This window comes from Aegilops tauschii, chromosome 7 (assembly GCF_002575655.3).
Source record: "Aegilops tauschii subsp. strangulata cultivar AL8/78 chromosome 7, Aet v6.0, whole genome shotgun sequence".
Taxonomy (NCBI): Eukaryota; Viridiplantae; Streptophyta; class Magnoliopsida; order Poales; family Poaceae; genus Aegilops; species Aegilops tauschii.
In genome coordinates, this window is record NC_053041.3 from 439,483,318 (window position 1) to 439,506,676 (window position 23,359).

A 23,359-nucleotide genomic window follows, 5' to 3' on the forward strand; every position below is an offset into this window, starting at 1 on the left:
CAAGTAGTATCATGAGGTAGGAGAAAACACGATACCCCTATTACCAATGCCAGGGAAGGGACGTTACTTCATAATTGCTATGCTCTAGTAGACGGGGATTGGTTGTGAGATTTCAGGAGTGTTGTGAGGTTACGTAATTCAAGACCTGCATGATGATCAAGAATTCAAGACTTCAAGGACTCAATATAGCTCTGGGTGGAATGGAATGTGTCTGACAGCCTGATATCTATCATGGTTATGCTCGGGAATCTTGGTATCTACCTGTGATCATCCCGACGGAATGCCACCCAGGCTCAAAGAGATGGATGGATACTTCAAGGCCGGAAAGCTTACATGTGCAACCGCAAGCCATTATGGGCTCTGGCTTGGTTGACCTTAGTCGTGACTCTGGCTGGTCAGATTGCTAACAGATGTAGACAAACGGTAGGATTGGATGGGCACTGACATCTGTTGGAGGATCGCTCTGGAAGACCATGTTTCGATAGTCATGTTCTCAAACACCACGCAGTGCGACGACATAATGGGAGGGATCAAATCTTGCAGGTAAAGTGTACAAGACTCTACAAAGTAACAATCTAACCGATTAGCCGTGTCCCCGGTTACGGACATCATGAGCACCGAAGATGATACTATCAGCCAGTCTCAACACAGTTAATTATAATGAGTGGGTTTATTAATAATTTTGGGATATGAGAATTGGTTGGCGGAACCATCTCAGTAACAACCAAGTTTTGTAGTAATATTTGCATTTGCCTCCTTTGTTGTAGGGAAAAATCTGCTTTCGCGAAAATTATAAACTCAGAGCCCTACCTGCCATATTTGCATATAGTATAGAGATATTATTTTATCAGTCTCTCTTGTGACTTGTTGGCTTATTCAAAATGCCGACCTACTCGGCTGCAATGTCTCATGTTGTAGAGTATTGTTCCGACTAGGAGTGAGGACATGTTCTACGCTTGGTGATATGCCCTTGGATTCGGATGGACTCTTTATCATCTACGTCTTCCGCAGTAGTTTATCTAATGACTTGGCCTTCAGCCAATTTATTATTTTTGTAATAAAGACTCTATATGACAGTCGATGTAATAAAGTAGGTGTGATTGAACTTTGATATATACATTGATGTACTGTGTGTGCCAGCATGATCTTGGGATGGTACAGATACACAGAGACTTGACCATTTCAGGTTGGGTCGCTACATCCTCTTTGGTGAGCTTGACATTTTTAGCTTCAACTTCCTTTTTCTTCACTTCTCTTTCTTTGCATTACACCTTAGCCTTCGCCCTCTTGGCAACTTCCTCGGAGAAATCCGCGACGGATTTGCGGGAGTCAGGGTGTGCATTAGCGGGAGGAGGTGGACTGACTTTATCATCATCTAGACCAAGGCAACCATCAACAATGCAATCGTTCCAAGGTGGATTGAAAGAAAATAGGATATAATATTTCATGCGAAGGTTTTCATATCGGAACCATTTGCCAGCCCAATGATGTCGGATACGTTGCAACCTGGTGTTGCGATCATTTGTGGATTCTCCTTCTGGTGGAGTTCTATAACTGTCGGGATCAAACATCTCAGCAGAGGTGTTTTTTCTCGACCACGACCACCTTTCTTGGGCTTACCATCGGAGAAGATGGTAAGTGCATTGGTGACCGCATCATCATCGTTAGATTGAGTGTTGGCAGATGGAATTTCTTCCTCAATTTCCTTAGATTCAGATTCTTGATTCTTCTTCAGCACCTTGGGAGGTTTCGAAGATTTTCTTCCACCAGTCATGCGGAACCTTTCAGACTTGGAGGGATACTGAGGCAAATCACTGTCTGAAACTGTGTGTTCCTCCGAACTAGAACTCATGACACTTCTGAAACAAAATAGATGTGAGGGGAAAGTAGACAGGGTCACAAGCATGCATAGAGATTTTTGACAGGAAAAACACTTTTTGAGAGGACTGAAAAACATTGAACAGTTAATTGAAGATCTCATTGATAGATTTCATTCTGACCGTAGTTATTACCATGATTCACATGGACGGATGAAAAACTATCTAATCTAGCACCAACTAAGCATGAACCCTAGATCGAGAGGACCAGTACAAGGGAAAAGCTACAAACCGTACATGGTAAATCTTAGGGATTCCTAAAGATATACAAACACGACTTAAAATAACTAAAAATAGCATCGGTAAGAACTGCTCTATGAATGAAAGACAAGAGAGATGCAACTGCAGATTCAAGCACCCTAACTTGGCCACTAGAATCAACTACGACATTGCGGGAGGGAGGATTACCACACCGGTGTGATCAAAAGTGATGAGCTTCCACCGGAGTTCCACGGCGGAGCTCCTCTCTGGAGTTGCTTCGAGCACAGGTTCGGATGGAGATTGAGCAAGGGTTTGAGGGAAATTAGAGGCACACTAAAGCAGGAAGATGGAAGGAGGGAGTATTTATAGCCTGAGTGCTAACCCACCACTCCGAGATCCAAGGCCCAGAGATGCGGGATGTTCCGCATTCGATGAACACGATTGACATGGATAAGATCGTGGGCACATGACGACGGTTATCTAAGCAGATATCAGGAAGTGGAGTGGTCCATCGAAAGGTTTGAACAAAGAATAAGCCAAATTTAGATAAAGTTCGAAGATCATTTCTTTCACAACCAAGGATGTTGGAGAGAGATTTTCTTCAGGTCAAATTGCATACTTGTGACAGACATCATAGTCTAGAAGAGAGCAGATGAGAGGGAAAACATGGTCCTGAACAAAACACTCGGTCAAAGGATAGAGAACACTCAAGGCAATAACTATGAGTTAGTTGTTGATCGGACAAAGCATAAAAATGCAGCAAACAAGAAACAAACAGACACTGAGAACTCAAAGCGAAAGAAAAACGCAACACCAACAAATAGCTTCTCAGGGCAGGGGAGAGAGGCAGGCGCCCTCGAGAAGATTCTTGCAAATGGGTTAGTTTGCTTTCACCACCCACACCTGCATGGGAAATGAAGACCTTTTCTGGATTTTTTGTGCAGGGAATGTTTTCCTTTGAAGTCCTTCGTGGCTTGTCTTTTCATTGCGAGAATAGTCATGTGAGTAAGTGTTGAAGTTGTTTCCTTAGACATGGATATAACAGCTTGAAGAAATACGCATGTATTCCTTCTGATGAAGATTATGCCAGTACTCATTCGAGGGTGTGACATATTTTTTCTTCAGATGCTTATCCTGCATGGTTAGACTAGTAGTTGTAGGTAATGTGTCAATGGAATATTTCTTTACCCAAATTTGCTTCTTTGGTGATCGAGACCTATAGTTAGGCCCAATATATCGAGCAAAGACCTTACCATCCTGTTGTTTAAATAGTTTGTAGTTGTAGTCATCTGACTCGTCAGGACCAACAGGGATGGGACAGTCATATCTGGAGAGACGAGCTGGTTGGAGAGTATTGTTCGAGGCACGAACCCAGCTAGTGTCAGGATACTGTTCGGGAGTCAAGTATGTTCCATCAACATTGAGTTTCCTTTCAAAACCTAGACCTTCTTTTCTTGGATTTTTGTGCAGTATCGACTTCTTGAGAACTTCACACAGGGTTTGATGCCCTTTGAGACTTTTTAGCATTCCCATCTCAAGAAGAGTCCTAAGCCTGAAATTTTCATCAGAGATAGCAACAATTTCCTTAGAAGAGGCATTAGTGATAACATTCGTACTAGTTGCATTGTTGTCGATGACAACAGTGGAAGTTTCAGCGGTGGAGTCAGCATTGCTACGCTACAAATATTTTAGGCAAGGCGGCACACAATCATCAGGAAGCTTTTCAGATTGCTCATCGAAGAGAAAAGCCTTTTCTTTAGCAAGCATGTTATAAGACTCTTTAAGTGACTCAACTTCTTGATTCCTGCCGAGGAGTTCATCTGATAATTCCTCGAAGTCTACTGCGAGAGAATTATATCAGTTGGAAAGATCATCAGTAGTTGAGGAGAGAGCATCACGCTCCTCGGTCAACTCTTGATTTTTCTGCATCTCTTCGACCAGTAATCCTTCAGATTTCCTTAGATTTTCTCAAGTTTCTCAAGTTCATCTTGTTGAGATTTAGCAATTTTAACAAGTTTGGCATAAGCTATGTTGTCTGAGGAAAATTCATTTCGAGACCTGTGATGTTTAGATGATACCTGTTCCTTCAAAGTTTTTGCCATGAGGCAAAGATGTGAAGGTACATCGTAACTTGATGCATCATCATCAGTATTTGCCTCAGAATAATATACGGAGGGTTCCATAGCGAGAAAGCATTCCCCCCATCCTGACCTTTGTAGAATCTTTCTGTATCAGATTCAAACTATGATGATCCATCTTCAGAGTCCATAGTCATTCCGGCACAAGTGCTAGCCAGTTGTGACATTCTCTTCATGTTTGATTCAATGATTCCTCTTCATGCGTTAGTGACTGGTCTCCTGGAATATGAGGAAGACGATTCTCCATTCTTCTAAAGCTTAGTGTGACGGTTCATATGAGTGAATCCTGAACAGTTAAGGGAAAGCCATCTGTTGCTTGGTTTTCGGCTCATATCCCAGCTAGGGCAGTCAGCTATAAAGTGACCATATTGCTTGCACTTGAAGCACTTCATTTCCTTCGGAGGTAGTCTCTTAGTGGACTTGGATGATTCTCCTTCATCTGTGTTTGATAGAGTTAGATCCTGCCTTCGTAGGTTATTTAGTCTTTCCGTGAGCATTTCAAGTTCCCTTGTGACTGAGTGTTGATTCTAAACATCTTCTTCATCTTGGGAGCTACCATAATGTGAAAGAATTTCTCCTTTGCTTTCTGAAGATGTATCTAGATGACCATTTTCTAGTTCCATCTTGTCTTCATGAATTGTTAATAGAGCCATGACCTCAACATAGTGAAGATCTGCAAAGTCCGGTCTTTGTTTGATTTTAGCGACGATTGGGTCAAAGGAGGCATCAAGAGCGACGAGCAACTTGTCAACAACATCTCTATCAGTGATATTTGTAGTTCCTCTTTGATGAAGCCTTTCAACAATATTTGTCAATCGATTGGTAAGTTCCATGGCACTTTCTTTTTGAAGACTTCTAAATTTGGCAAACATAGCACAAAGCATATCAGTGTGGGATTCTGTTCGAAGAATTATTCCGTTATGGACATTCTTTAAGCCATCCCAGAGTTGCTTTTCAGTTTCAATGTCTCTGAATGGAATGAACATTCCTCTTGACATGATCTCGCATATGATATCCTTTGGTTGTGCATTCAGGCGAATGTTAGCTTCATCTTCGGGAGTGGGTGTTTGCTACCTCTTGAGCACTGCGTTGGTTTTCCCTTGAAGAGGAAAGGGTGATGCAGCAAAGTAGCGTAAGTATTTCCCTCAGTTTTTGAGAACCAAGGTATCAATCTAGTAGGAGGCTACGCGCAAGTCCCTCGCACCTACACAAACAAATAAATCCTCGCAACCAACGCGATAAGGGGTTGTCAATCCCTACACGATCACTTATAAGAGTGAGATCTGATAGATATGATAGGATAATATTTTTGGTATTTTTATGATAAAGATGCAAAGTAAAATAAAAGCAAAGTAAAAAGCAACGGAAATAACTAAGTGTTGGAAGATTAATATGATGAAGATAGACCCGGGGGCCATAGGTTTCACTAGTGGCTTCTCTCAAGAGCATAAGTATTTTACGGTGGGTGAACAAATTACTGTTGAGCAATTGACAGAACTGAGCATAGTTATGAGAATATCTAGGTATGATCATGTATATAGGCATCACGTCCGAGACAAGTAGACCGACTCCTGCCTGCATCTACTACTATTACTCCACACATCGACCGCTATCCAGCATGCATCTAGAGTATTAAGTTCATAAGAACAGAGTAATGCCTTAAGCAAGATGACATGATGTAGAGGGATAAATTCATGCAATATGGTAAAAACCCCATCTTGTTATCCTCGATGGCAACAATACAATACGTGCCTTGCTGCCCTTACTGTCACTGGGAAAGGACACCACAAGATTGAACCCAAAGCTAAGCACTTCTCCCATTGCAAGAAAGATCAATCTAGTAGGCCAAACCAAACTGATAATTCAAAGAGACTTGCAAAGATAACCAATCATACATAAAAGAATTCAGAAGATTCAAATATTGTTCATAGATAAACTTGATCATAAACCCACAATTCATCGGTCTCAACAAACACACCGCAAAAGAAGATTACATCGAATAGATCTCCACGAGAGAGGGGGAGAACATTGTATTGAGATCCAAAAAGAGAGAAGAAGCCATCTAGCTAATAACTATGGACCCGAAGGTCTGAGGTAAACTACTCACACTTCATCGGAGAGGCTATGGTGTTGATGTAGAAGCCCTCCCTGATCGATGCCCCCTCCGGCGGAGCTCCGGAACAGGCCCCAAGATGGGATCTCGTGGGTACAGAAGGTTGCGGCGGAGGAATTAGGTTTTTGGCTCCATATCTGATCGTTTGGGGGTACGTAGGTATATATAGGAGGAAGGAGTACGTCGGTGGAGCAACATGGGGCCCACGATGGTGGAGGGCGCGCCGGGGGGGGGGGGGGGTAGGCGCACCCCCCTACCTCGTGGCTTCCTGGAAGCTTCCTTGACTTAGGGTCCAAGTCTCCTAGATCATGTTCGTTCCAAAAATCACGTTCCCGAAGGTTTCATTCCGTTTGGACTCCGTTTGATATTCTTTTTCTGCGGAACTCTGAAATAGGCAAAAAAACAGCAATTCTGGGCTGGGCCTCCGGTTAATAGGTTAGTCCCAAAAATAATATAAAAGTGAATAATAAACCCCAATAATGTCCAAAACAGAAGATAATATAGCATGGCGCAATCAAAAATTATAGATACGTTGGAGACGTATCAAGCATCCCCAAGCTTAATTCCTGCTCGTCCTCGAGTAGGTCAATGATAAAAACAGAATTTTTGATGCGGAATGCTACTAGGCATAATTTCAATGTAATTCTTCATAATTGTGGTATGAATATTCAGATCCGAAAGATTCAAGATAAAAGTTCATATTGACATAAAAATAATAATACTTCAAGCATACTAACTAAGCAATTATGTCCTCTCAAAATAACATGGCCAAAGAAAGTTCATCCCTACAAAATCATATAGTTTAGTCATGCTCCATCTTCGCCACACAAGAATGCTCTCATCATGCACAACCCCGATGAAAAGCCAAGCAATTGTTTCATACTTTAGTAATCTCAAACTTTTTCAACCTTCACGCAATATGTAACACCCCGGATGTAACTTTCCATATTTGTATCTCCAACTCTTGCCATTTTCGGCTATGTGCTATGATATTCCCTTCGTGGTCGGGTTTTGTTTTTCGTTTTGTATTTTGTCCATGTCATGCATTTCATATCATGTCATCATGTGCATTGCATTTGCATATGTGTTCGTCTCATGCATCCGAGCATTTTCCCCGTTGTCCGTTTTGCAATCCAGCGCTCCCACCTCCTCCGGCGCACCCCTCTTGTTTTTTCTTTCGTGAGCGGGTGTCAAACATTCTCAGAATGGACCGAGGCTTGTCAAGTGGCCCTAGTATACCACCGGGAGACCACCGGTCAACTTTCGTTCCATTTGGAGGTCGTTTGGTACTCCAACGGTTAACCGGGTCTCCGCAAAGTCCATTTGTGTGTGCAGCAAAACCCCCCTCTCTAAACAGCCCAAAACCCACCAAACTCTCTTCCATGCTCTAGGTCGTTCGATCACGATCGTGTGGGCGAAAACCGCACCTCATTTGGACTCTCCTAGCTCCCTCTAGCTATATATTTGCACCTCTCCCGATTTACGTTTGCAGTCCAAACCCTAACCTCGCCCTCCGGCGCCGCCGGACACGTCCGTACCCCGCCGGACGAAGCCTCCAGCCACCCAGGCGCCGCCATGTGGCGCGTCCGCCGCCCCCGCGCCCCCGGCCCGCAGGCCCACGGGGAGCCCCCCCGAGCCCGTTCGCCGCTGCGCCCGCGCTTCGCCGCCGCCCTCCTCCTGCGGCCGCCCGACGCCGACGCCGCCCTCTGCCGCCGCCGCGCCGCCCTACGCCTCCGTCGTCGCCAGCCGCCGCCCGAGCCCGTCGGCGTGCTGCCGCGCCTCGCCGCCCCCGTGCTCCCGCACGCCGCCCCGCCCCCGAGCTCCGGCGACCCGCGCCGCCCTCTCCTCCATCTCCCTCCTCCGCTCCGGCCAGCAGCGACCCCAGCACCGGTGAGCCGCCTCGATCTCGATCCGATCTGGACGAAGCCTCAGGTTGACTTTCCCGAGACCCCGAAATATTCTGTCATTTTATTTTTACAGCATGTGCCCTTGTTCATAGCATCGTAACTCTCTGCACATAGCTCCGTTTAGCGCGTGTAATATATCGAAATGTTCGTCTCGTGATGCTCTACATTTTGTTCTATTGCACCATTTCATTTGAGATCATCTCGATGCCCAAATCTCTGGTGCAAGTGTGCTAGTTGCTGTTATCTGCTGGTTCATATCAGAACTTGGAGATTTGTTATTTTTGTTGCATTTAATCTGTGCATCTTATGGGCATGAGCTCTACATGTGTTTTGTTGTATGCCATGCCATCTTTCCAGTGGTGTATACCATGTATTTTTTTGATCTGTGTGGTGACTAGCACAAGCATGCAAAATAGGCCCCGTAATGTTTCTGATTTCACAGACTAATTTCTCGCAAGTCTGTCTGCTGTTATTTTGTTGCCATGTAAACTTGATGCTACAGAGAGATCCATGCATATTTTGGTGATGTTCAGTAAGGATGATTTGTAGATATAGTTGTAATTGATCTATTCCTGCCCTTGTTTGCAATTATGGAGTGCCATAGCATGACGCAATTTTGCTCAATTTTGCTATAAAATATTTCTGGCAGATTGTTTACATGTTATTCAATTTTGCCAAGCTTGTTGTAGTTGTTCCATACATGCTATGTACTTGCTCTTGCCATGGATAGCTTCATAAACATGCCATCTTGCTTTAAGTATGCTTGTTTTGTCATGCATTGCGTTGTGGTGAGTGCATCAAGCTCACCAAGATGCCTTTATATTATTGTTTCTGCCATGCTCTGTTTTCTGCTAAGTCTGAAACATGATAACGAAACTTGCTATGTTTACATGGTTGCCATCATATCTTCTGGTCCTTTTTGGCTTATGGTCAGTAAGGGACTTTTGTCATATGCATTTAGTAAAATACTGCTATGCCTTGTTTTGCTTTGTTAAGTTCCTGTAGCATGTTGATTTCGTGCTCTGAACATTGCTACCTGATGCTGTTTTCTGCCATGTCCAGTAATTTCACCAAGTCTGTGAACCTGTTATTTTTTGCACTTTTGCCATGCTTGTTTGAGCTTGTTATGTTGTGATCTAGCCGTAGCTCAGTGTTCCTCTTTTGTCAAGCATCTCCTGTAGATTACTTCCATATGCTTTGTTGCTACGTTGGAGTGCTGTAGCATTGTTACTTGTTACATTTTAAATGCTATCATGCTGTTAATTGCAGATTCGTGTCATTCTTGTTTTGCTTGCCATTTGCAAACCGTGCATCCGTTTCCGGTGATCTTTATATCGATTTCGATCGAAATCATCTCATCTTTCCAGTGGCATGCTTGGTTTTCCAAGTTACTGCCTTGTTCATCATTTTCCTTCCGGAGCACGCATATGCATCGCATATCATATCTCGCATATCATACATGTTTTGCATCATGTTGCTTGTGCATTTCTCGTGATTGATTGTGGTTCCATTGCTTGTGTTCTTGTCTTGGGTAGAGCCGGGAGACGAGTTCGTGAACGAGGAACCTGTTGAGTACGCTTACGAGGATCAAGCTTTCGACAACTCTGAGAACCTTGCAGGCAAGATGACCACCCCTCGAAATCACTTCTATCTTTGCTTTGCTAGTTGTTCGCTCTGTTGCCATGCTGCGCTACCTACCACTTGCTATATCATGCCTCCCATTTTGCCATGTCAGCCTCTAACCATCCTTTTCCTAGCAAACCGTTGTTTGGCTAAGTTACCGCTTTTGCTCAGCCCTTCTTATAGCGTTGCTAGTTGCAGGTGAAGATGAAGTTGGTTCCATGTTGGAACATGGATATGTTGGGATATCACAATATCTCTTATTATATTAATGCATCTATTGTTTTGGTAAAGGGTGGAAGGCTCGGCCTTATGCCTGGTGTTTTGTTCCACTCTTGCCGCCCTAGTTTCCGTCATACCGGTATTATGTTCCTTGAGTTTGCGTTCCTTACGCGGTTGGGGGATTTATGGGACCCCCTTGACAGTTCGCCTTGAATAAAACTCCTCCAGCAAGGCCCAACCTTGGTTTTACCATTTGCCACCTAAGCCTTTTTCCCCCGGGTTTTCTAGAGCCCGAGGGTCATCTTTATTTTAAACCTTCGGGCCAGTGTTCCTCTGAGTGCTGGTCCAAACTAGAGCCCTTTGCAGCGCCACCTTGGGGAAACTTGAGGTTTGGTTTTAGTTGTACGAACTGCTCATCCGGTGTGCCCTGAGAACGAGATATGTGCAGCTCCTATCGGGATTTGTCGGCACATTCGGGCGGCTTTGCTGGTCTTGTTTTACCATTGTCGAAATGTCTTGTAAACCGGGATTCCGAGACTGATCGGGTCTTTCCGGGAGAAGGTTTATCCTTCGTTGACTGTGAGAGCTTATGATGGGCTAAGTTGGGACACCCCTGCAGGGTATTATCTTTCGAAAGCCGTGCCCGCGGTTATGAGGCAGATGGGAATTTGTTAATATCCGGTTGTAGAGAACTTGTCACTTGACCTCAGCTAAAATACATCAACTGTGTGTGTAGCCGTGATGGTCTCTTCTCGGCGGAGTCCGGGAAGTGAACACGGTTTGAGTTATGAATGACGTAAGTAGGAGTTCAGGATCACTTCTTGGTCATTGCTAGAAGACGACCGTTCCGTTGCTTCTCTTCTCGCTCTCTTTTGTGTATGTTAGCCACCATATATGCTTATTGCCTGCTGCAGCTCCACCTCATTACACCTTCCTTTCCTATAAGCTTAAATAGTCTTGATCTCACGGGTGTGAGATTGCTGAGTCCTCGTGACTCACAGATTCTACCAAAACAGTTGCAGGTGCCGACGATGCCAGTGCAGATGATGGGATCGACCTCAAGTGGGAGTTTGATGAGGAACGGGGTCGTTACTATGTGTCTTTTCCTGATGACCAGTAGTGGAGCCCAGTTGGGACGATCGGGGATCTAGCATTTGGGGTTATCTTATTTTCATTTGGATCTTGACCGTAGTCGGTCTATGTGTGTATTTTGGATGATGTATGATTATATTTATGTATTGTGTGAAGTGGCGATTGTAAGCCAACTCTTTATCCCATTCTTGTTCATTAAATGGGATTGTGTGAAGATGACCCTTCTTGCGACAAAACCACAATGCGGTTATGCCTCTAAGTCGTGCCTCGACACGTGGGAGATATAGCCGCATCGTGGGCGTTACACAATACATGAGCGTGAGCCATGGACATAGCACTATGGGTGGAATAGAATATGATGATGGGGGTTATGTGGAGAAGACAAAAAAGGAGAAAGTCTCACATCAACGAGGCTAATCAATGAGCTATGGATATGCCCATCGATTGATGTTAATGCAAGGAGTAGGGATTGCCATGCAACAGATGCACTAGAGCTATAAATATATGAAAGCTCAACAAAAGAAACTAAGTGGGTGTGCATCCAACTTGCTTGCTCACGAAGACCTAGGGCACTTGAGGAGGCCCATTGTTGGAATATACAAGCCAAGTTCTATAATGAAAAATTCCCACTAGTATATGAAAGTGACAAAACAAGAGACTCTCTATCATGAAGATTATGGTGCTACTTTGAAGCACAAGTGTGGTAAAGGATAATAACATTGTCCCTTCTCTCTTTCTGTCTCATTTTTTGGGCCTTCTCTTTTTTATGGCCTTTCTTTCTCTTTTTTTATTCCTCACTTGGGACAATGCTCTAGAAAATGATGATCATCACACTTCTATTTATTTACAACTCAATGATTACAACTCGATACTAGAACAAAGTATGACTCTATATGAATGCCTCCGGTGGTGTACCGGGATATGCAATGAACCAAGAGTGACATGTATGAAAAAATTATGAACGGTGGCTTTGCCACAAATACTATGTCAACTACATGATCATGCAAAGCAATATGACAATGATGAACGTGTCATGATAAACGGAATGGTGGAAAGTTGCATGGCAATATATCTCGGAATGGCTATGGAAATGCCATAATAGGTAGGTATGGTGGCTGTTTTGAGGAAGATATAAGGAGGTTTGTGTGTGAAAGAGCGTATCATATCACGGGGTTGGGATGCACCGGCGAAGTTTGCATCAACTCTCAATGTGAGAAAGGGCAATGCACGGTACCGAAGAGGCTAGCAATGATGGAAAGGTGAGAGTGCGTATAATCCATGGACTCAACATTAGTCATAAAGAACTCACATACTTATTGCAAAAATCTATAAGTCATCAAAAACCAAGCACTACGCGCATGCTCCTAGGGGGATAGATTGGTAGGAAAAGACCATCGCTCGCCCCCGAACACCACTCATAAGGAGGACAATCAAAGAACACCTCATGTTTCAAATTTGTTACATAACGTTTACCATACATGCATGCTACGGGACTTGCAAACTTCAACACAAGTATTTCTCAAATTCACAACTACTCAACTAGAACGACTTTAATATCACTACCTCCATGTCTCAAAACAACCATCAAGCATCAAACTTCTCTTAGTATTCAAAACACTCATAAGAAAGTTTTTACTAATCTTGAATACCTAGCATATTAGGTTTATTTAAGAAAATTACCATGCTATTTAAGACTCTCAAAATAATCTAAGTGAAGCATGAGAGATCAATAGTTTCTATAAAACAAATTCACCACCGTGCTCTAAAAGATATAAGTGAAGTACTAGAGCAAAAACTATATAACTCAAAAGATATAAGTGAAGCACATAGAGTATTCTAATAATTTCCGAATCATGTGTGTCTCTCTCAAAAGGTGTGTACAGCAAGGATGATTGTGGTAAACTAAAAAGCAAAGACTCAAATCATACAAGACGCTCCAAGCAAAACACATATCATGTGGTGAATAAAAATATAGCTCCAAGTAAAGTTACCGATGGAAGTAGACGAAAGAGGGGATGCCTTCCGGGGCATCCCCAAGATTTGGCTTTTTGGTGTCCTTAGATTATCTTTGGGTGCCATGGGCATCCCCAAGCTTATGCTCTTGCCACTCCTTGTTCCATAATCCATCAAATCTTTCACCCAAAACATGAAAACTTCACAACACAAAACTCAGCAGAAAATCTCATGAGCTCCGTTAGCGAAAGAAAACAAAAGACCACTTCAAGGTAATGTAATGAACTCATTCTTTATTTATATTGGTGCTAAACCTACTGTATTCCAACTTATCTATGGTTTATAAACTCTTTTACTAGCCATAGATTCATCAAAATAAGCAAACAACACACGAAAAACAGAATCTGTCAAAAACAGAACAGTCTGTAGTAATCTGTAACTAACGCAAACTTCTGGAACTCCAAAAAATCAGCAAAAATAGGAAGACCTAGACAATTTTTTATTGATCAGCAGCAATTGGAATCAATATTTTATCACGTTCTGGTGGTTTTAACAATTGTTTTCGTGAACACAAAGTTTCTGGAATTTTCTGCAAGATCAAATAACTATCATCCAAGAAGATCCTATAGGTTTAACTTGGCACAAACACTAATTAAAACATAAAAACACATCTAACCAGAGGCTAGATCAAATATTTTTTCCTAAACAGAAGCAAAAAGCAAAAAAACTAAAAATAAAAATTGGGTTGCCTCCCAACAAGCGCTATCGTTTAACGCCTCTAGCTAGGCATAAAGGCAAGGATAGATCTAGGTATTGCCATCTTTGGTGGGCAATCCATAAGTGGCTCTCATGATAGATTCATATGGTAGTTTTATTTTCTTCCTAGGGAAGTGTTCCATGCCTTTCTTTAATGGAAATTGGAATCTAATATTCCCTTCGTTCATATCAATAATTGCACCAATCATTCTAAGGAATGGTCTACCAAGAATAATAGGACATGAAGGATTGCAATCTATATCAAGAACAACAAAATCTACGGGCACATAGTTCCTATTTGCAACAATAAGAACATCATTAATTATTCCCATAGGTTTCTTAATAGTGGAATCCGCAAGGTGCAAGTTTAAAGAGCAATCATCAAAATCACGGAAACCTAACAAATCGCACAAAGTTTTTGGAATCATGGAAACACTAGCACCCAAATCACACAAAGCATAGCATTCATGATCTTTAATTTTAATTTTAATAGTAGGTTCCCACTCATCATAAATTTTTCTAGGGATAGAAACTTCCAACTCAAGCTTTTCTTCATAAGATTGCATCAAGGCATCAATGATATGTTTGGTAAAAGCTTTATTTTGACTATAAGCATGAGGAGAATTTAGCACGGATTGCAACAAGGAAATACAATCTATCAAAGAGCAATTATCATAATTAAATTCCTTGAAATCCAAAATAGTGGGTTTATTAATATCTAGGGTTTTGTTCTCTTCAATCCCACTTTTATCAATTTTAGGATCAAGATCTAAAAACTCCGAATTTTTGGAACGCCTTCTAGGTAAAGGTGGATCATATTCAGTCCCATCATTATCAAGATTCATATTGCAAAACAAGGATTTAATAGGGGACACATCAATAACTTTTAGATCTTCATCTTTATTTTCATAGAAATTTGAAGAACACGCTTTCATAAAGCAATCTTTCTTAGCACGCATCCTAGCGGTTCTTTCTTTGCATTCATCAATGGAAATTCTCATGGCTTTGAGAGACTCATTGATATCATGCTTAGGAGGAATAGATCTCAGTTTCAAAGAATCAACATCAAGAGAAATTCTATCAACGTTCCTAGCCAATTCATCAACTTTAAGCAATTTCTCTTCAAGCAAAGCATTGAAATTCTTTTGAGAATTCATAAACTCTTTAACACCAGTCTCAAATTTAGAGGGCATCTTATTAAAATTTCCATAAGAATTGTTGTAGGAATTACCATAATTATTAGAGAAATTGCTAGGATAAGGCCTAGGATTAAAGTTTCCTCCATACGCGTTGTTACCAAAATTATTCCTACCAACAAAATTCACATCCATAGATTCATTATTATTCTCAATCAAAGTAGACAAAGGCATATCATTGGGATCATAAGAAAGACTCTTAGTAGCAAATAATTTCATAAGTTCATCCATCTTTCCACTCAAAACATTAATTTCTTCTATCACATGCACTTTTTTATTAGTAGATCTTTCAGTGTGCCATTGAGGATAATTAACCATAATATTATCTAGGAGTTTAGTAGCTTCTCCTAAAGTGATTTCCATAAAAGTGCCTCCCGCGGCCGAATCTAAAAGATTTCTAGAAGCAAAATTCAATCCGGCATAATTTTTTTGTATAATCATCCACAAATTCAAACCATGAGTAGGGCAATTATGTATCATTAATTTCATCCTCTCCCAAGCTTGTGCAACATGTTCATGATCAAGTTGCTTAAAATTCATAATATCGTTTCTAAGAGAGATAATCTTAGCGGGAGGAAAATACTTAGAGATAAAAGCATCCTTGCACTTATTCCAAGAATCAATACTATTTTTTGGCAAAGACGAAAACCAAGCTTTAGCACGATCTCTAAGCGAAAAAGGAAATAGCTTCAGTTTAACAATATCATTGTCAACATCTTTCTTCTTTTGCATATCACACAAATCAACGAAGCTATTTAGATGAGTAGCGGCATCTTCACTAGGAAGGCCGGCGAATTGATCTTTCATGACAAGATTCAACAAAGAAGCATTGATTTCACAAGATTCAGTATCGGTAAGAGGAGCAATCGGAGTGCTAAGGAAATCATTATTGTTGGTATTGGTAAAGTCACATAATTTGGTATTATCTTGAGCCATCGTGACAAACAAGCAATCCAACACACGTGCAAACAAGAGACGGGCAAAAAGAGGCAAACGGAAAAGAGAGGGCGAATAAAACGGCAAGGGTGAAGTGGGGGAGAGGAAAACGAGAGGCAAATGGCAAATAATGTAATGCGGGAGATAAGGGTTTGTGATGGGTACTTGGTATGTTGACTTTTGCGTAGCCCTCCCCGGCAACGGCGTCAGAAATCCTTCTTGCTACCTCTTGAGCACTGCGTTGGTTTTCCCTTGAAGAGGAAAGGGTGATGCAACAAAGTAGCATAAGTATTTCCCTCAGTTTTTGAGAACCAAGGTATCAATCCAGTAGGAGGCTACGCGCGAGTCCCTCGCACCTACACAAACAAATAAATCCTCGCAACCAACACGATAAGGGGTTGTGAATCCCTACACGGTCACTTACGAGAGTGAGATCTGATAGATATGATAGGATAATTTTTTTGGGTATTTTTATGATAAAGATGCAAAGTAAAATAAAAGCAAAGTAAAAAGCAACAAAAATAACTAAGTGTTGGAAGATTAATATGATGAAGATAGACCCGGGGGCCATAGGTTTCACTAGTGGCTTCTCTCAAGAGCATAAGTATTTTACGGTGGGTGAACAAATTACTATTGAGCAATTGACAGAATTGAGCATAGTTATGAGAATATCTAGGCATGATCATGTATATAGGCATCACGTCCGAGACAAGTAGACCGACTCCTGCCTGCATCTACTACTATTACTCCACACATCGACCGCTATCCAGCATGCATCTAGAGTATTAAGTTCATAAGAACAGAGTAACGCCTTAAGCAAGATGACATGATGTAGAGGGATAAATTCATGCAATATGATAAAAAACCCATCTTGTTATCCTCGATGGCAACAATACAATACGTGCCTTGCTGCCCCTACTGTCATTGGGAAAGGACACCGCAAGATTGAACCCAAAGCTAAGCACTTCTCCCATTGCAAGAAAGATCAATCTAGTAGGCCAAACCAAACTGATAATTCGAAGAGACTTGCAAAGATAACCAATCATACATAAAAGAATTCAGAAGATTCAAATATTGTTCATAGATAAACTTGATCATAAACCCACAATTCATCGGTCTCAACAAACACACCGCAAAAGAAGATTACATCGAATAGATCTCCATGAGAGAGGGGGAGAACATTGTATTGAGATCCAAAAAGAGAGAAGAAGCCATCTAGCTAATAACTATGGACCCGAAGGTCTGAGGTAAACTACTCACACTTCATCGGAGAGGCTATGGTGTTGATGTAGAAGCCCTCCGTGATCGATGCCCCCTCTGGCGGAGCTCTGGAACAGGCCCCAAGATGGGATCTCGTGGGTACAGAAGGTTGCGGCGGTGGAATTAGGTTTTTGGCTCCGTATCTGATCGTTTGGGGGTACGTAGGTATATATAGGAGGAAGGAGTACGTCGGTGGAGCAACATGGGGCCCACGAGGGTGGAGGGTGCGCCCAGGGGGGGTAGGCGCGCCCCCTACCTTGTGGCTTCCTGGAAGCTTCCTTGACTTAGGGTCCAAGTCTCCTGGATCATGTTCGTTCCAAAAATCACGTTCCCGAAGGTTTCATTCCGTTTGGACTCCGTTTGATATTCTTTTTCTACGAAACTCTGAAATAGGCAAAAAACAGCAATTCTGGGCTGGGCCTCCGGTTAATAGGTTAGTCCCAAAAATAATATAAAAGTGAATAATAAAGCCCAATAATGTCCAAAACAGAAGATAATATAGTATGGAGCAATCAAAAATTATAGATACGTTGAAGACGTATCAGTGTTTTAGGATGTTGAATAGTGTACCCATTCTCCACAATCTGCCATAGCTCAGTGCTAATAGCTTGGAGCCTTATCCTCATTCTTCCTTGCCCATAAATATAGTCATTTCCATCAAAGATAGGAAACCTATCAGAGTGCAAGGATCTTCCTGCGAACGACATACTCAAAACTCCAAGGTTGTTAGACCTTTAATAAGCAGAGACAGGGAGTACCTGCTCTGATACAAATTGTAGGGACCGAGAGTATATCGACCAGAGGGGGGTGAATGGAGATTCAAAGTTTCTTTCAAACGTTTTGAATCTGACCCAGACATAGCAGTGGAACAAGCTAGAAAGGTATGTAACTTAAGCAGGTATCCTATTGAGGAACAAAATCTTTGACATACGACGCAATGATTGCACAAGCATAGTAGATGACAAGTTTAAGTATCACGATGGTAATGCAACTCACTAGCAATTGCAAAAGCATGAATGAAAGCTAAATGTTGACAACAAGGTAAATGTAGTTTGATGAGATTGCACTAGGGTACTACACAAAAGGTAAGAGAGGTATGTAGCAGTTTTCAAACGAAGGATAACAGATCAGATCGTAGGAAAATACATAATCATTGCCGAGCATGAAAGATAACTCCTGAATGAAATACAGGGTGAGTAGAAAGGACCAGTGGTGCTCAATGGCGAGAAGTGTATTTGGTAGGCCAGTTCGTTCTTCTGCCAAAAGACTACATCTGGTTGGAAGGACTTGTGATTGAACACAGGAGCAAACCTCTCTCCGTCCTATTATCCTTCAACTAGGAGCTGACCAGACACTAGTTGATTTCACTCATGGTGGATGCTTATGGGCGATCTCCAAACCTTTGACAGACTTCCTTCGTGAACCACAATTACTCTTGGTTGCTAAAGATCTTGCTCAGTGAAGACAAAAACTCTTCAACACTCGAGCTGACAGCTATCCGTCTAGAGAGTGCGCATCTCTCAAGAGTAATAGGTAAAACAACTCTAGCTCAGAACTATTGTGATGCTCAATCACCGTCTAAGTTTGGTTCCTGGTTTTCTCTTGGTGGATTCTAAACTCAAATCACTTGGAGAGGGGATGCTCAATTAATCTACTCAGAAATCTTAAGCGGAGCAGCCAACGGACAACGTTGGAGTAGGGTGGCTATTGATAGCCGTAGGCTTCCCTGATGGGAAATGACCGAAATGGACATGTGTGTCATCCAATGGGCAAATGAAACGAGTCCAACAATCAGAAATTGGGCACAATGGTAATATTCCTTGCGGAGGAAGAAATGATAACTCCTCAAACCGAATGATATCTCCTGCAGCACCGAAGAACTACGTCTGCTTCTGATAGGTAATCATTCAAAGCATAAAGAGATTTCTCTCATACTTGCATAGGTTTGGGCTAAGCATCACAGCAGATCTAATCTTCGAGAACATATACCCCTCTTAATAGTACGGAGGTCCTAAGACTCAAGAAAGAGAAGAAGAATAACAAACTAAATTCTACGTCTTCGCTTCGTCTTCGATCTTCTCAGTCAGTTTATTTCGGACAACCTCCAAACCAATTGCTTAACAATAGCAATAGATTTTAAGGGGTCAACTTCTTCCCATCAATCTTCTCGCCAGAGCAACCTCGAGAGATATGACATGTCTTCTCTGTATCTCGAATATCCTCAGTGAAGTTCCTCGAACTTGACACCAAAGGTGGCATTCTTCTTCGGTTCTGCATGGATTATTTCTTTCTATGTGCACTAGCAAACAAATCAGTCCATGCCTGTTTCTGTCAACAATCTCCAAAACACAAGAGGGCAAGAATTGCACCAACAGTGACCCATTTATCGGGACGTTAACTAGGGCCATATCTATATATCCCAGGCTATATGGCACAACATGCAATTCACTAAGTGTCTAAATATGCAATCATAGGCTACATATCAACAAGGAAAATTGCTGTTTTGATGTTCTGATGATGTGGCACCGGTCTGGAAGGCCATAAACCTGCACACCAAAAAATAGGAGAGAAAGGGCCATTTTTGGGCTAGAAAATGCCTAGCAGTTAATTGGCCCATGTGATAATTCAGCTTGACAACTGATAAATCGGCTTGTCAGAAAAATTAACAGGACCTACTGGTTAATGGCATGTATAGCTTGTTCTCATATCAAGAGGGGTCCGAATAGCAGTTAACTGACCATATCCACAGTTAACTGATCGATATTTTGGAACAGTGAAAAGTGGAGGCAAAGCTTGCGTCCTTTTATTGATTATAAGAACAAAATAGAAATGTTTGGTTAATTAGGTAAAAACCAGGTGAAACATTTTACAAATGCCCACAAATATGGTCATGGAATATGACGGTATAGGGAAGCACTAGCCGGCCTAGCCACCCGCACGAAGCCCACACACGCCACCAGGAATAAAGGCCATCATTTATTGCCATCAAGCATCATCATCACTACTCCTCCTCGAGTCATCGACTCTGAGTTCATCTTTGATGGCCACCAAAGAAACTCTCGCCTTAACAAACATTAGAACCCAGGTTGGCTCATGCCAAACAATCGTCCACCCACATTAATGACTAGAAACTTCTAGCTCTAGTGGCAAACACCATAGGAGGAAAACGATGAGCATGGGACAACCAGACCCCTATCGATAGGAATGTAAATGGTACAAATAATTTTGTTATGAATCCGCATTTGATTTTAAGGATATGATATGCACTTGCATGAATCCAACATATATGGATGCAGATAGGGATAATGGTAAACCGGATATCCGGCAGATATGGCATCGATAATATCTAAGGTTATCAGTACTATTTACGAAATATCTAAGGTTATCAAATAAGATTACTCGATAAATTTCGCTATATTGGCAAGCCCAAATACCCAATTAGACTAATTAGAATCACCTCATATAAATAGAGTATAACCCTAACCCTAGTAGCATCGTAGGAAGACTGTACTGTCAATATTGGTACTCTGTGTGTAATTCTATCATTTTGGACTCTGTGTACAGCTATCATCACTTTATCGGTATTGCTTATTGTTGTCATATTGGTGTGATTTATGACGTTAATTTCTTGGCCACTCTCTGGTGTTATGTGCTTGGATAAAAAATCATGTTAATATTGTTTGCATAGTAGAAATAAAAATCATATCTCTCCACACGTATGATCTGATACTATTGTCCATTTTCGGTCGTAGTTCCCTCTACTTCGACTAAGAATCTTACTACTTGTGAGCTACGTTGGGATTTCCTCGAAGAGGAGAGGAGATGCAGTATAGTAGAGATAAATATTTCCCTTAGTTAAGAACCAAGGTTATCAATTCAGTAGGAGAATCAAAGAAAACCTCGTGAACAACACCCGCACACACAAAAGCAAATACTTGCACCCAACGTGATCAAGAGGGTTGTCAATCACCTTGGCGGTTATTTGCAAAGATCAAATCTTGTAGTGGTACATAGATATAAATTGCAAAATAAAATAAAAGAATTAAAATTGTAGCAAAGTATTTTTGTGTATTTATATATGATAAAGGTAGACCCGGGGGCCATAGTTTTCACTAGAGGCTTCTCTCTCGAACACATAGCATACAGTGGGTGAACAAATTACCGTTGGGCAATTGATAGAAAAGTGCATAGTTATGACGATATTCAAGGCAATAATCATGTATATAGCCATCACGTCCGAGATAAGTAGACCGACTCCTGCCTGCATCTACTACTAGTACTCCACGAATCGACCGCTATCCAGCATGCATCTATGGTATTAAGTATAAAACAGAGTAATGCCTTAAGCAAGATGACATGTTGTAGACAAAGTAAATCCAAGCAATATGAATAAACCCCATTGTTTTACCCTCGATGGCGGCAATACAAATACGTGTCTTGTCCCCTACTTTGTCACTGGGATAGAGCACCGCAAGATTGAACCCATCACAAAGCACCTCTCCCATTGAAGATAAATCAATCTAGTTGGCCAAACCAAACGGATAGTTCAGAGAGAAAAACAGTGCTATAAAAATCATGCATAATAAAGTTCAGAAAAGACTCAATTACTTCTCATAAATATTCAGGTCATAAACCCACAATTCATTGGATCCCAACAAACACACCGCAAAACAAGATTACATCAAAAAGAACTCCAAGAACATCGAGGAAAACATTGTATTGAAGACCAGAGAGAGAAGAAGCCATCTAGCTACTAGCTATGGACCCGTAGGTCTGTGGTAAACTACTCATGTATCATTGGAAGGTAGCAAGGATGATGTAGAAGCCCTCCGTAATCGATTCCCCGTCCGGTAGAGTACCGGAAAAGGCCTCCAGATGGAATCATGAAAGAACAGAAGCTTGCGGTGGCAGAAAATGTGTTTTGGGTGGCCTGTTCGTTTGGAAATATTTGTGAATTTATAGAGGCGGAATTAGGTCAAGAGGTGCCACGAGGGCCCCACAAGCTCATGTGGCGCCCCCCTTGGGGCATGCCTAGTGAGCTTGTTGCTTCCTCGTGGCTCTTCTGGTCTTCTCTCGAACCTTCGAGGGTCCCTTCTGGTCTAGAATAAAATTAATCCAAAGATTCTTTTGTTTGGACTTCGTTTGATATTAATTTTCTGAAAAGCCAAAAACGTGCAGAAAAACTGGAAATGTCAATGGGCACTAGGTTAATAGGTTAGTCCCAAAAAATGATAGAAAATTGCATATAAAACATCCAAGCTTGATACTATAATAGCATGGAACAATAAAAAAATATAGATACATTAGAGACGTATCAGCATCCCCAAGCTTAATTCCTGCTCGTCCTCGAGTAGGTAAATGATAAAAACATAATTTTTGATGTGGAATGCTACCTAACATGTTCATCAAGTAATCTTTCTTTTACGTTATAAATATTAGGATACAAATGATTCAAAGCAGTAGTCTATAATTTGATATAAAGACATCAATACTCAGGCATACCAACAAACAATCATGCCTTTCAAAATAAAAATGCTAAAGAACACTATCCCTACAAAATCATATAGCCTTGTCATGCTCGATATTCCTAACAACCCTGATGACAAGCCGAGCAATTGGTTCATACTTTTCAGCGCACTTCAGCTTTTTCAACCCCATGCAATACATGAGCGTGAGCCATGGATATAGCACTATGAGTGGAATAGAAAATGGTGATAGAGATCAATAAGGGGAAGTCAAAAAGGAAGATAGTCTCACATCGACGTGACTAATCAACATGCTATGGAGATGCCCATCAATTGGTGTCAATGCGAGGAGTAGGGATTGCCATGCAACAGATGCACTAAGAGTTATAAGTGTATGAAAGCTCAAACTAAAAACCAAGTGGGTGTGCATCCAACCTGCTTGCTGATGAAGACCTCAGGCATTTGAGGAAGCCCATGATCGGAATATACAAGCCAAGTTCTATAATGAAAAATTCCCACTAGTTATATGAAAGTGACAACATAGGAGACTCTCTATATGAAAACATGGTGCTACTTTGAAGCACAAATGTGGAAAAGGATAGTAACATTTCCCCTTCTCTCTT